At 43.4% G+C, this 10,983-nt stretch overlaps 1 pseudogene; it reads left to right on the top strand.

The window, feature by feature from the left end:
• The window catches only part of LOC105993331, a 14,598-nt pseudogene continuing 3,615 nt past the window's right edge, over positions 1–10,983 (top strand).

The raw sequence follows: 10,983 nt of genomic DNA, 5'->3' as shown, positions 1-10,983 counted from the left end.
ATGAGCAACGAGAGCAATAAAGGCCTGAATGTATGGAACCTTGGGTCCTTTATCATTGTACTGGCAGAAATTATCCAGCTCTCTGAGAGTAAGCCACTTTGGACACAGAGCTAACAATAGTTTCAATCCTAAGTAGTATCCTAAAGTGCTTTATTCATTTAATCAGTTGCTGTTTGAAAACTCTCCCTATGTCTACTGAGTTTTCTCATTACAGATTTTTTTTTTTTTTTGGTCAGGTCGTGGGGCCTGAACTCTGGGCCTGGGCGCTGTCCCTCAGCTCTTCAGCTCAAAGCTAGTGCTTCATCATTTGAGCCATAGAGCCACTTCTGGCTTTTTTCTTATGTGGTGCTGAGGAATCGAACCCAAGGCCTCAGGCATACAAGGCAAGCACTCTACCACTGAGCCACTTTCCCAGCTCCTCTCATTACAGATTTTATCTCCTGCAACACTTAGCCAGACATACAAATAAATGACTCTTGCAAGTATTTGTTGGTCAAGTTTTGACAAGTTACAGGTAAGCCTTGCTTAACTTTCTTTCAACCTCCCTGTTGTTTTAATTGGAAATAAAAAAGGATTTTGTAGCAAAGACTTGTTTGATCTGAGAATTGCAGTTTAAAGCCAGCCCTGGCAGAAAAATTCCTCTGAGACTCTTAACTCCAATAAACTACTCAAAAAAAAAAAAAACCCAAAAACTAGAAGTGACACTGTGGCTCAAAGGGGTAAAGTGCTAGCCTTGAGCAAAAGAGTTTGGGGACAGTGCCTAGGCCAGTGAGCAAAAATGCCAACACTGAGACAAGCCATCCCAGAAACAAGCATCTAGACCCCCAGGACAAAGCCAGTGCGGGTAATAAGGGGTGATGGAGAAGAGTAAGAGGGATGATAGAATATCCTAAATGAAATCACTTCGTGCCTGCCCTTTCAATACTAACCAGACCTGGGAGATCAAAAGATACATACTTATTGAGCATACCTAATGTTCAAAGTGAGTCTCAGACTGAGGACAGTTATCCTTGGCAGCTTCCTGGGTCTCCTATGCATACTCTATAATCCAGATTTCTACCAAGACCTCCCATCAGCCCCTTAACCAACTCCAATCCAACCCCGACTTCTGACTGCTTGTTCTTTTTTTTCTTTTTTCTTTTCTTTTTTTGCCAGTCATGGGGCTTGAACTCATGGCCTGGGTACTGTCCCTAAACCTCTTTACTTAAGGCTAACATTCTACCATTTCAGGCTTTTTTTGTGTATGTTGTACTGAGGAATTGAACCCAGTTCTTCCTGCATGTGAGGCAAGCACTCTACCACTAAGCCACATTCTCAGCCCCTGACTGCTTATTTTTAACCAGTCTACTATACTCTCCCCGCTACCCATTGCCAGATGTCAGAAGTAGTGAGGGACATTTTCCACCAACTCCAGGACTTCCTAGAACACAGGAGATAGGAACTAGCTGAACTAGCCAAGTCATCCAGTTTTTAATTTTCTGCCCTAAACCCTTCCTTCTGCCATTTGTGGGCCCTCTAATATTTTTTCTTATTGCTCAGCCCCTGCCTTGTAAGATTTCTTTCAGATTTTATCCAAGGACACACACATTCACCACCAAGGAAGAGTTGCTGCTTGCTGCCTTCTCCTGAACCAGACAACTCCACATTCCACCCCTAATGTTGATGCCTTTTGCCAGCAGGAAATAGCCAAAGAGAATCAGCACCCCCTTTATAGTTTATAACTATCAAAAGCCTGGAATGTTAGGTTTGCCCAGGAAAAAGGTTGCTTTTTTCAGTGTGAGTCTGTGTGTAAATCTGCAAATAGACTTCCCCTCTGCCCCCTTGTTTTTCATGCAGGACCCCACTTACCGTACTCTAGAAGTCTCTGCCCAGCACCTGTATTGCTCAGGTGGACTAGCATACCTGGGGGCAGTTACCCCCCCTTTCTTTGAGGTCACATCCTGGACTGCTCCAGTCATGCCTCCTTTGGACCATGGGAGGTTCCCAGATTCTCCACATCTGCTTTGGCCATTCCTCCTCCCTGTCCTCTCCCTATGTAACCTCAATCCCACCAAGTGTTGATCCCTTCTCTGAAGACCTTCCACTGTAGGTGGGCCAGTTGTTTGCTCTTCCCCTAATAAACTTTTCTGCCTGAACCACATGATAGTTTCCTTTTGTGACTTGTCCAGAAATTCTTATTCTGCAACTGAAGTCAAGGACCCTAAGAGTTCCTACATTTAAAAGGAAACTTCACTAAACCTCACCTGTATCTGGTAACAGTCCCACTCAGCAACCAACACATGGAGCCCAGGGGTAAACCCTGGCTCTTCAATAGCTTCAGGATCCAAGGTTCATTGCTTCTCTGGCCTCAAAGCAATGAAAATCTCTCCTGGCATAGAAGAGTAGAACCATAGCCAATCACCACACCATACTTTCAGAGTCCCATTTACCACTAAGAGTGTCTCTGCTGTACTGCTTAACAGGAAGTTTCAAGGATCCTTCACTGCAAGGTAGCTGGACCAGATGCCTTTGGCAGCCCAGTTTCTCTAAAAATACCACTGCTGATTTTGAATTGCAGCAGCACTCTTTCTCAGTGGAATAAGTGAATGCAATGTTCACCACCCAGGGCTACCATGTGACTCAAGCATCTACCTAGCACTGACAGGCTTCTTAAGCTTCCATCTCTGGCATCAAAGCTAACAGTGTAAGGACTGGGAATGTGGCTCAGTGGTAGGGTACTTGTCTAGCATGCATGAAGCCTGGGTTCAATTCCTCAGCACCACATAAATAGAAAAAGCCAGAAGTGGCATTGTGGCTCAAGTGCTAGAGTGCTAGCTTTGAGCAAAAAGAAGTCCAGGGACAGTGCCCAAGCCATGAGTTCAAGCAGCAGGACTAGCAAAAAAAAAAAAAAAAAAAGGCTGAGAAGGTAGCTCAGTGGTAGAGTGCTTGTCTTGTATGCGTGAGGCCCTGGCTTCGATTCCTCAGCACCACATAAGCAAAAAGAAAAAAGCCGGAAGTGGCGCTGTGGCTCAGGTGGTAGAGCGCTAGCCTTGAGCTGAAGAGCTGAAGGACAGCGCCCAGGCCCAGAGTTCAGGCCCCATGACCGGACATCCCCCCCCAAAAAAACAAAAAACAAAAAACTAACTTCTCCCAGTGTAAGCATCCCTTTGAGAGGTCCTTCAGGGTAATTCCTTCTCCTCATTCATCTCTTATGACTGACTTATAAACCCAAATTCCATGGCAAAGTATCCTGTGAGTCATTGAGCTACTTATCCCCAGGCTTCCAGAGTAACTTACTTCAGACAATAAGCACTACCTCAAGATGGTGACTCACTATCATGCTCTAAGTTAAGGGGAGTGGCAGAATGCCTTTCTTCACCAAGACTAGTCTCCCACACCAGACTAGTAGCTGCCTAGTATTAGGATTAAGTCTTGTTAGTTGTGTGGCCTTTAGCCAGAGTTATACTTAGCTCAGAACTCCTTGCAGCTTTGCTTCTGTTGAGTTTGTTTCTGCTTTTTTATTATTTTTTGTTTTTTGTTTTTGTTTTTGTTTTTGCTGCTCCTTAGATCAGTTTTCTAATAGTCAATGACCAACACTGAAACCTGACTTTAAAGCTTATGACTTGAGCCAGTGTCTTCCAGGATGGGCTGGATGAATTGAAAACCAGATTATTTAAAATTTCTGAAAGTCACCAGATGCTGGTGGCTCATGGTTCAAAGCCAGCCAGGGCAGGAAAGTCCATGAGACTCTTATTGCTAATAAGTCACTTGGAAAAAGCCTGAAGTGGTGCTGTGGCGGAAGTGGTAGAAAAATAAGCTCAGGGACAGCACCCAGGCCCTGAGTTCAAATACCAGGACTGGTGAAAAACAATTTTTTTTCTGAAAGCCTATTATGGTGGTTCACGCCTGTGAACACTTGAGAAGCACAGGTAGGAGGCCTGGTCGTCCAAAACCAGCCTCTGCTATATAGCAGCGGCTTACACTTACAATCCTAGCTACTCAAGAAGCTGAGCTGTGAGGCTCATGGTTTGAAGCCAGCCTGGGCAAAAAAGTCCTGGAGATTTTTTTTTTGCCAGTCATGGGTGTTGAACTCTGGGCCTGGGCGCTGTCCCTCAACTCTTCAGCTCAAGGCTAGTGCTCTAGCACTTCAGCCACAGCACCACTTCTGGATTTTTCTGTTTATATGGTGCTGAGGAATCGAACCCAGGGCCTCATGCATGCAAGGTAAGCATGCTACCGCTAAACCACCTTCCCAGCCCCATCCTTGAGATTCTTATCTCCAATTAACCACCAAAAACCCAGAAGTGGAGCTGTGGCTCAAGTGGTAGGGCACCATCCTTGAGCACAAAAGTTCAAGGATAGTTCCCAGACCCTGAGTTCAAGTCCCAGGACCAGCACACACACACACACACACACACACACACACATACACACGAGTTATTACAAATAGGAGATGGGTAGATGAAAACCAAGAAAAAGATGGGAAAGGACTGATGTAAGAAGAAAAATAATCAGAAGACTATGTTGCCATGGAGGATTTAGGGCAAAAGAACCTTCAGAGGGCCAATACTGTGTCCCTCTTCTCAGATTTAGGCCTCCTGAAAACAAGGACAAGTCTCCCTAGTTACACAAAGACATCCTAAGATTTATTATCAGCCTAGATCTCCTCCTAGATTTCCTTCTCTGCCTTTTTTTTTTGTCAGTCGTGGAGCTTGAACTCTGGGCCTGGGCACTGTCCCTACACTCTTCAGCTCAAGACGAGCGCTCTACCGCTTGAGCCACAGCACCACTTCCGGCTTTCTAGTGGTTTTTTGGAGATAAGAGTCTCATGGAGTTTCCTGCCCAGGCCAGCTTTGAGCCATGATCCTCAGATCTCAGCCTCCTGAGTGGCTAGGATTACAGATGTGAGCCACCAGCACCGGGCTTTCTGCCTTCTTTAAAAAAAAAATTGTATTATCTTACTTTAATTATATGGAGAAAGAGATTCATTGTTACATATTTCTAATATATTCCAATCAATCTTACTCCCTCTATAACTCTTCCATCTTCCCCCTTCACCAAAATTCTCTGCCTTCTTCTTTTAAGTGGGGATCTGATTTCTCAACACCTATTCCTAATTCAATTTCCATGTTTTCCATCTTTCAAGTAGGTTACCCATCCTTAAGAATGTAAAGGAGGTGGGGTGCCAGTGACTCATACTTGTAATCCTAGCTACTCAGGAGGCTGAGCCACAGCGCTACACTACTTCCCATTTTCTGGTGGTTTGGGAGAGTCTCACAGACTTTGCCTCCTGAATAGCTAGGATTACAGGTGAGAGCCACCAGTGCCCGGCTTGAGGCTGAGATCTGAGGATCACCGTTCAAAGCCAGCCAGAGCAGGAAAGTCCAAGAGACTCTTATCTCCACTAAACCACTGGAAAACCGGAAGTGGCGCTGTGGTTCAAATGGTAGAGCACTCACCTTGAGCTGAGGGACAGCGCCAAAGCCCAGAGTTCAAGTCCCACGAGTGACAAAAAATAATAATAATTTAAAGGAGGGCTGGGAGTGTGGCTTAGTGGTAGATTACTTGCCTAGTGTGCATCAAGCCCTGGATTTGATTCCTCAGTACCACATAAATAGAAAAAGTCAGAAATAGTACTATGGCTCAAGTGGTACAGTGCTAATCTTGAGCAAAAGAAGCTCAGGGACAGTGCCCAGGCACTGAGTTCAAGCCCCAGGACTGGCAAAAAAAAAAAAATTGTAATCCTAGCCACTCTGATTTGAGGATGGTGGTATGAAGGCATGAAAGTGTGTGAGACACTTATCTCCAACAAACTGCTAAAAAGCAGTTTGAGCTGAGGCTCAAAGGGTAGAGTGATAGCCATGAGTTCAAGTCCCAGGACTGGCACCAAAAAAAAATAATAATTATCCAAAGGACAGTAGGATGAAAAGTCATCAAAGCAGTCTAAACAAAGGCATGGATACAGATAAGGAAAATTCACAATCCATAAGTAGATCAAAGAATAACTGTCAGGAGAGCAGAGAGAGATACAGTTGGAAAAACCAGGTCAAAAATGAAAGCAGGATTTGGCTTAGTTTTGACAGTTCAAAAGCTGTAAATAAAGCAATTGGCATCCTTGGCAAAGGCATCGTTATCTCTGGGAAAACCAAGAGAAAAGGCGAGATGAGTCACTGAAATCTTGAAGATCAGGTTGAAACCTTGAACTCTTCCCCTGAAGTTCACAGTTGCCTTGAAGGATTCAGATCTCTTCTGACCTCTGAAGTTCCTTCCAGTTTTAAGATCTATATGATGATTTTAATGTAAAGATGCAATTATCCTGAGTAAAGATGATTTCACATTTCAAAAGAATGAAGATATCAACACAAAAAAACAACTTTACAATAGTAAAAGAACATAAGGTTGGGGCATAGCTGCCTAACATGTACAAGGCTGTAAATTCAGTTCTCAATACCAACCAAAAGTGAATATGTAAGGATTGTTTTAAAAGTCATGGAGTTTATTATTGTTCTCTAAAGAGACATAATTATGCCGGGCACCGGTGGCTCATGCCTGTAATCCTAGCTACTCAGGAGGCTGAGATCTGAGGATCATGGTTCAAAGCCAGCCCAGGCAGTAAAGTCCATGAGACTCATCTCCAATAAACCACCAGAAAACTGGAAGTGACTCTGTGGCTCAAACTGTAGAGTGCTTGCCTAGAGCTGAAGAGCTGAGGGATAGAACCCAAGCCCAGAGTTCAAGCTCCACGCCAACCAAACAAAGAAAAAAGAGAGAGAGATAATTACAAAGATAGACTAGAGGACTGGGAAGATAGTGCTCAGTGGTAGAGCTCTTGCCTTGCATGCATGAGGCCCTGGGTTCGATTCCTCAGCACCACATAAGCAAAAAGAAAAAAGCCGGAAGTGGCACTGTGGCTCAAGTGGTAGAATGCTAGACTTGAGCTGAAGAGCTGAGACCAGGCCCAGAGTTCAGGCCCCATGACTGGACCAAAAAAAAAAAAAAAAAAGACTAGAGGAGAGAGAAGGGGTGGGGGGGAGAGGGAGGAGAATGGATTTACTAGAGAAATCAGTTCACACAATTAGTTATAGCAGCTGAGAAATCCCATCATAGGCCATTTGCAGGCTAGAGACCCTGGAGTGTCAGTAGTGTAGCTTAGTCCAAATCCACAGACCTCCAGATCCAGGAAGCTGAGACTGAATGCCTAAATATACAAGGAAGGTGGTCCTGGGGTCCAAAGGCAAGGATGAAGGTCAATCTTTTGAAGTGTTTATTGTTATTACAAAAGTGATGTAGAGAGAGGTTACAATAACATGTCAGTGAATGAGTACATTTATTTTTGAACAATGCCACTCTTCTCCCAGTTTTTCCCTCACATCCTATGCACAAGTTATATAGTTGACTTTCAACATAGTGTCTACTGAGTTGCTGCATTTATTTATCCTTTGTCTCTCCATTTCTTTGCCTCTCCTTACACAACCAAAGGAAGATACAGAACAAAAAGGAAAGAAAACAAAAACAGCAAAAAAAAATCTTTTTTTTTTTTTTTGTCGGTTGTGGGGCTTGAACTATAGGCTTGGACGCTGTCCCTGTGTTCTTCAGCTCAAGGCAAGTGCTCTACAGCTTGAGCCACAGTACCACTTCCGGTTTTCTAGTGGTTTATTGGAGATAAGAGTCTCACAGATGTTCCTGCCTGGGCTGGCTTTGAACCACAATCTTCAGATCTCAGCTTCCTAAATAGCTAGGATTACAGGCATGAGCCACTGGTGCCTGGCTAAAACTCTTGTTTTATTTCCTACAGTTCGTTTCTATAAATATTATTTTGTGATCAGCTGCACATAGGCATTGTGCCTTGCTGTTCCTCTCCCAAGAATGTGATGGCCAATCTTGTTGGTCAATTTGACTGGATTGAGAAGATGCCTAGAAGATTAGTACACTTCTCTGGATATATCTGTGAAGCTGTTCCCATAATAATTAAGGGAAGAAAATATGTTCTGAATGTTGACAGCACGATCCATGAGGATTTTGGTTCATGATTTCAGAACTTACAGTCTATGGGTAAGAGGTTCCATCGTTTGTGGGACTCTAACCTCAGAAACCACAAACTAAAATAAACCCTTCCAAACTTTAAATATTTGTCCCCATGGTGAAAAACTAACACAGCCAACAAGCCGAGTTTTGACATCCACACAAGAGATGAGCATGCCCTACCTCTTGGGAAAGAGAGAACTGAGATACAAATTTTCACCCTCTTTACAATGTTTTCTCTGGACGCACAACTGACTCGGTGGCCATGGCTGCTTGATCAGGAAGAAAGGGCCTGGCACCTTTGAAAGGAAAGTTGACACATCCTAGGCAGATGTGCACTGGAACAGCGTCCCAGGACAGCACAAGAGACTTCAATAGCTTCATTTGCTTCTGGTAATACTCTGACAAGGAGTTGGCAAAGAACACTCTCAGTAATTTAGAAAGACCTCTTTGGAAGTAAAACCTGGCAGATGGTATTTACAGCCTTGCTTTGAGTCTCCTATCAGAGTGAGTGCCAGATGTTTTCTTCTAGTTTCTAAGATCTAAAAGATTCCTTTATCCAAATAGCAAAAAGTCAATACACAGTTAAATATGAGCACATGGGCCAGTGAATCCTTTGCCAGGTCGGCATTGTTTGCTTTCTGATATGTAAAGCCCAAAATATACTTCATACCTCTGGACCCTTATAAGTTGCTCATTCCTCCTCTTACAGATCAGCATACCCATCTGCTTTAAGATGATGCAGAGGAAGTATTGCTGTGGCTCAAGTGGTAGAGTGCTCACTTTGAGCTGAAGAGTGCAGGGACAGCACCCAAGCCCAGAGTTCAAGCAAAAAAAAAAAAAAAAAAAGATGATGCAGAAATCTCTAACTTACAGGATATATGTCTGTTTACCAGGATCTACCTCTAAGTCCCAACATGGCCATTAAATCAATAAGTAAGATCAAATAGCAGCATGAATAGCCAGAACTGACAAAACTGCAGGAAGAATAAAATTATAAACTAAAGGGATGGTAGAATATAAGTCTCCATCAAAATAGGGAGAGATGATCAATATAAAGCCTTTCCTGGAACATACGGTTTAACAATTGGACAAGAAATTTGTGAAGATAGCCCAGTGCCAGTGGCTCACGCCTGTAATCCTAGCTACTCAGGAGGCTGAGATCTGAGGATCACAGTTCAAAGCCAGCCTAGGCAAGAAAGTCCATGAGACTCATCTCCAATAACCCACCAGAAAACTAGAAGTGGCACTGTGGCTCAAGCGATAGAGTACTCGCTTTGAGCTGAAGGGCTGAGGGACAGAGCCCAAGCCCAGAGTTCAAAAAAAAAAAAAAAAGAACGAAAAAAAGAAACCTTCAATAAATAAAGGAGAAATGTCAGAAGTGTTATGAGAATGGTGAATGTAGAAATCAAAGGACTCAGAAAGAGTAATATAATGATGCATTTCTATAATCCCAACACTGAGGAGCAGGAGGATCTCAAGTTTAAAGGTCAGCCTGGGCTGCATAGTCTCAAAAATAGGGGGCAGGGGCTGGGAAGGTGGCTCAGTGGTAGAGCGCTTGCCTTGCATGCTTGAGGCCCTGGGTTCGATTCCTTAGCACCATATAAGCAAAAAGAAAAAAGCCGGAAGTGGTGCTGTGGCTCAAGTGGTAGAGCACTAACCTTGAGCTGAAGAGCTGAGGGACAGCGCCCAGGCCCAGAGTTCAGGCCCCATGACCGGACCAAAAAAAAAAAAAAATAGGGGGCAGATGGGGCTGGAAATATGGCCTAGTGGTAGAGTGCTGGCCTAGCATCCATGAAGCCCTGGGTTTGATTGCTCGCTACCACATAAACAGAAAGAGTTGAAAGTGGTGCTGTGGCTTACATGTAGAGTGCTAGCCTTGAGCAAAAGAAGCTCAGGGACAGTGCCCAAGTTCTGAGTTCAGTCCCCAGGACTGGCAAAAAAAAAAAAATATAGAGAGCAGAGAAGAGTAAAGTTAAAATGGGTATGATACAAAAAACCCCAGAAAACTCACTAAATAAGTATTTCCTGCAGAGAGGCTCTGAGCATCCTCTGATGAAAATTTTGTTGACATAGAGAAACTCTTATGAGAAACTCTTTCACTTTCAGAGCATAGACTTTTTTTTTTGTTGTCAATTTTGGGGTTTGAACTCAGGGCCTGGGTACTGTTCCTGAACCTCTTTGTGGTAAAGGCTAGAGCTCTACCGCTTGAGCCATAATGCCACTTCTGGTTTTTGAGTGGTTAATTGGAGATAAGAATCTCATAGGGACTTTTTTGCCCAGGCTGGCTTTGAACCATGATCCTTAGCTCTCAGCCTCCTGAGTAGCTAGGATTATAGGTGTGAGTGACTGGTGCCCTGCCAGAAAATAGCTTCTTGATAAGCACTGCCAGATAGCAATAACCATCAGAAGGGATATACATTCAATTATAATAATGAAGTATAAGGTTGAAATAACAGCCAGAGAAGCCTGACCAGCAGGCAGCTATGGAAAAAGCTAACAGTATACTAGATTCCCGGGGACAAGATGGCCCAAAAGGATATTATTTAACTTAGATAATCAAAAAAAACTAGACTAAAAAAGAAATCTAGACTAAATGATTAAGATCCTCAATCTAAATTTATTGCTTAGTTTCTGGACTTGAATCAGTTTGGAAATCTGGAATCCAATGACTAAAGAAGAGAAAAGTCCCTGAGATACCTTAATAAATGTATATAAAAACGATATCCCCAGTCATTCTTCAAAGAGATCTACTACTTGGGCAGACAAACGAGAAAGGGAAGCCAGGGGTTGGTGGATGTAATCCTGGCTACTCCGGAGGCTAAAATCTGAGGATCACAGATCAAAGCCAACTTGGAAAGTCCTTGAAACTTTTTTTTTAATTATGAAAATACCATATAGAGGGTTACAATTACGTGGGCAAGATAATGAGTACATTTCTTTTCTTTCTTTTTTTTGGGGGGGTCCAGTCATGGGGCCTGA

The sequence above is a fragment of the Dipodomys ordii genome, unplaced genomic scaffold (assembly GCF_000151885.1).
Source record: "Dipodomys ordii isolate 6190 unplaced genomic scaffold, Dord_2.0 Scaffold95, whole genome shotgun sequence".
Lineage (NCBI taxonomy): Eukaryota > Metazoa > Chordata > Mammalia > Rodentia > Heteromyidae > Dipodomys > Dipodomys ordii.
Note: the sequence above shows the minus strand (reverse complement) of the source record. Positions and strands in the feature narration are given on the sequence as shown.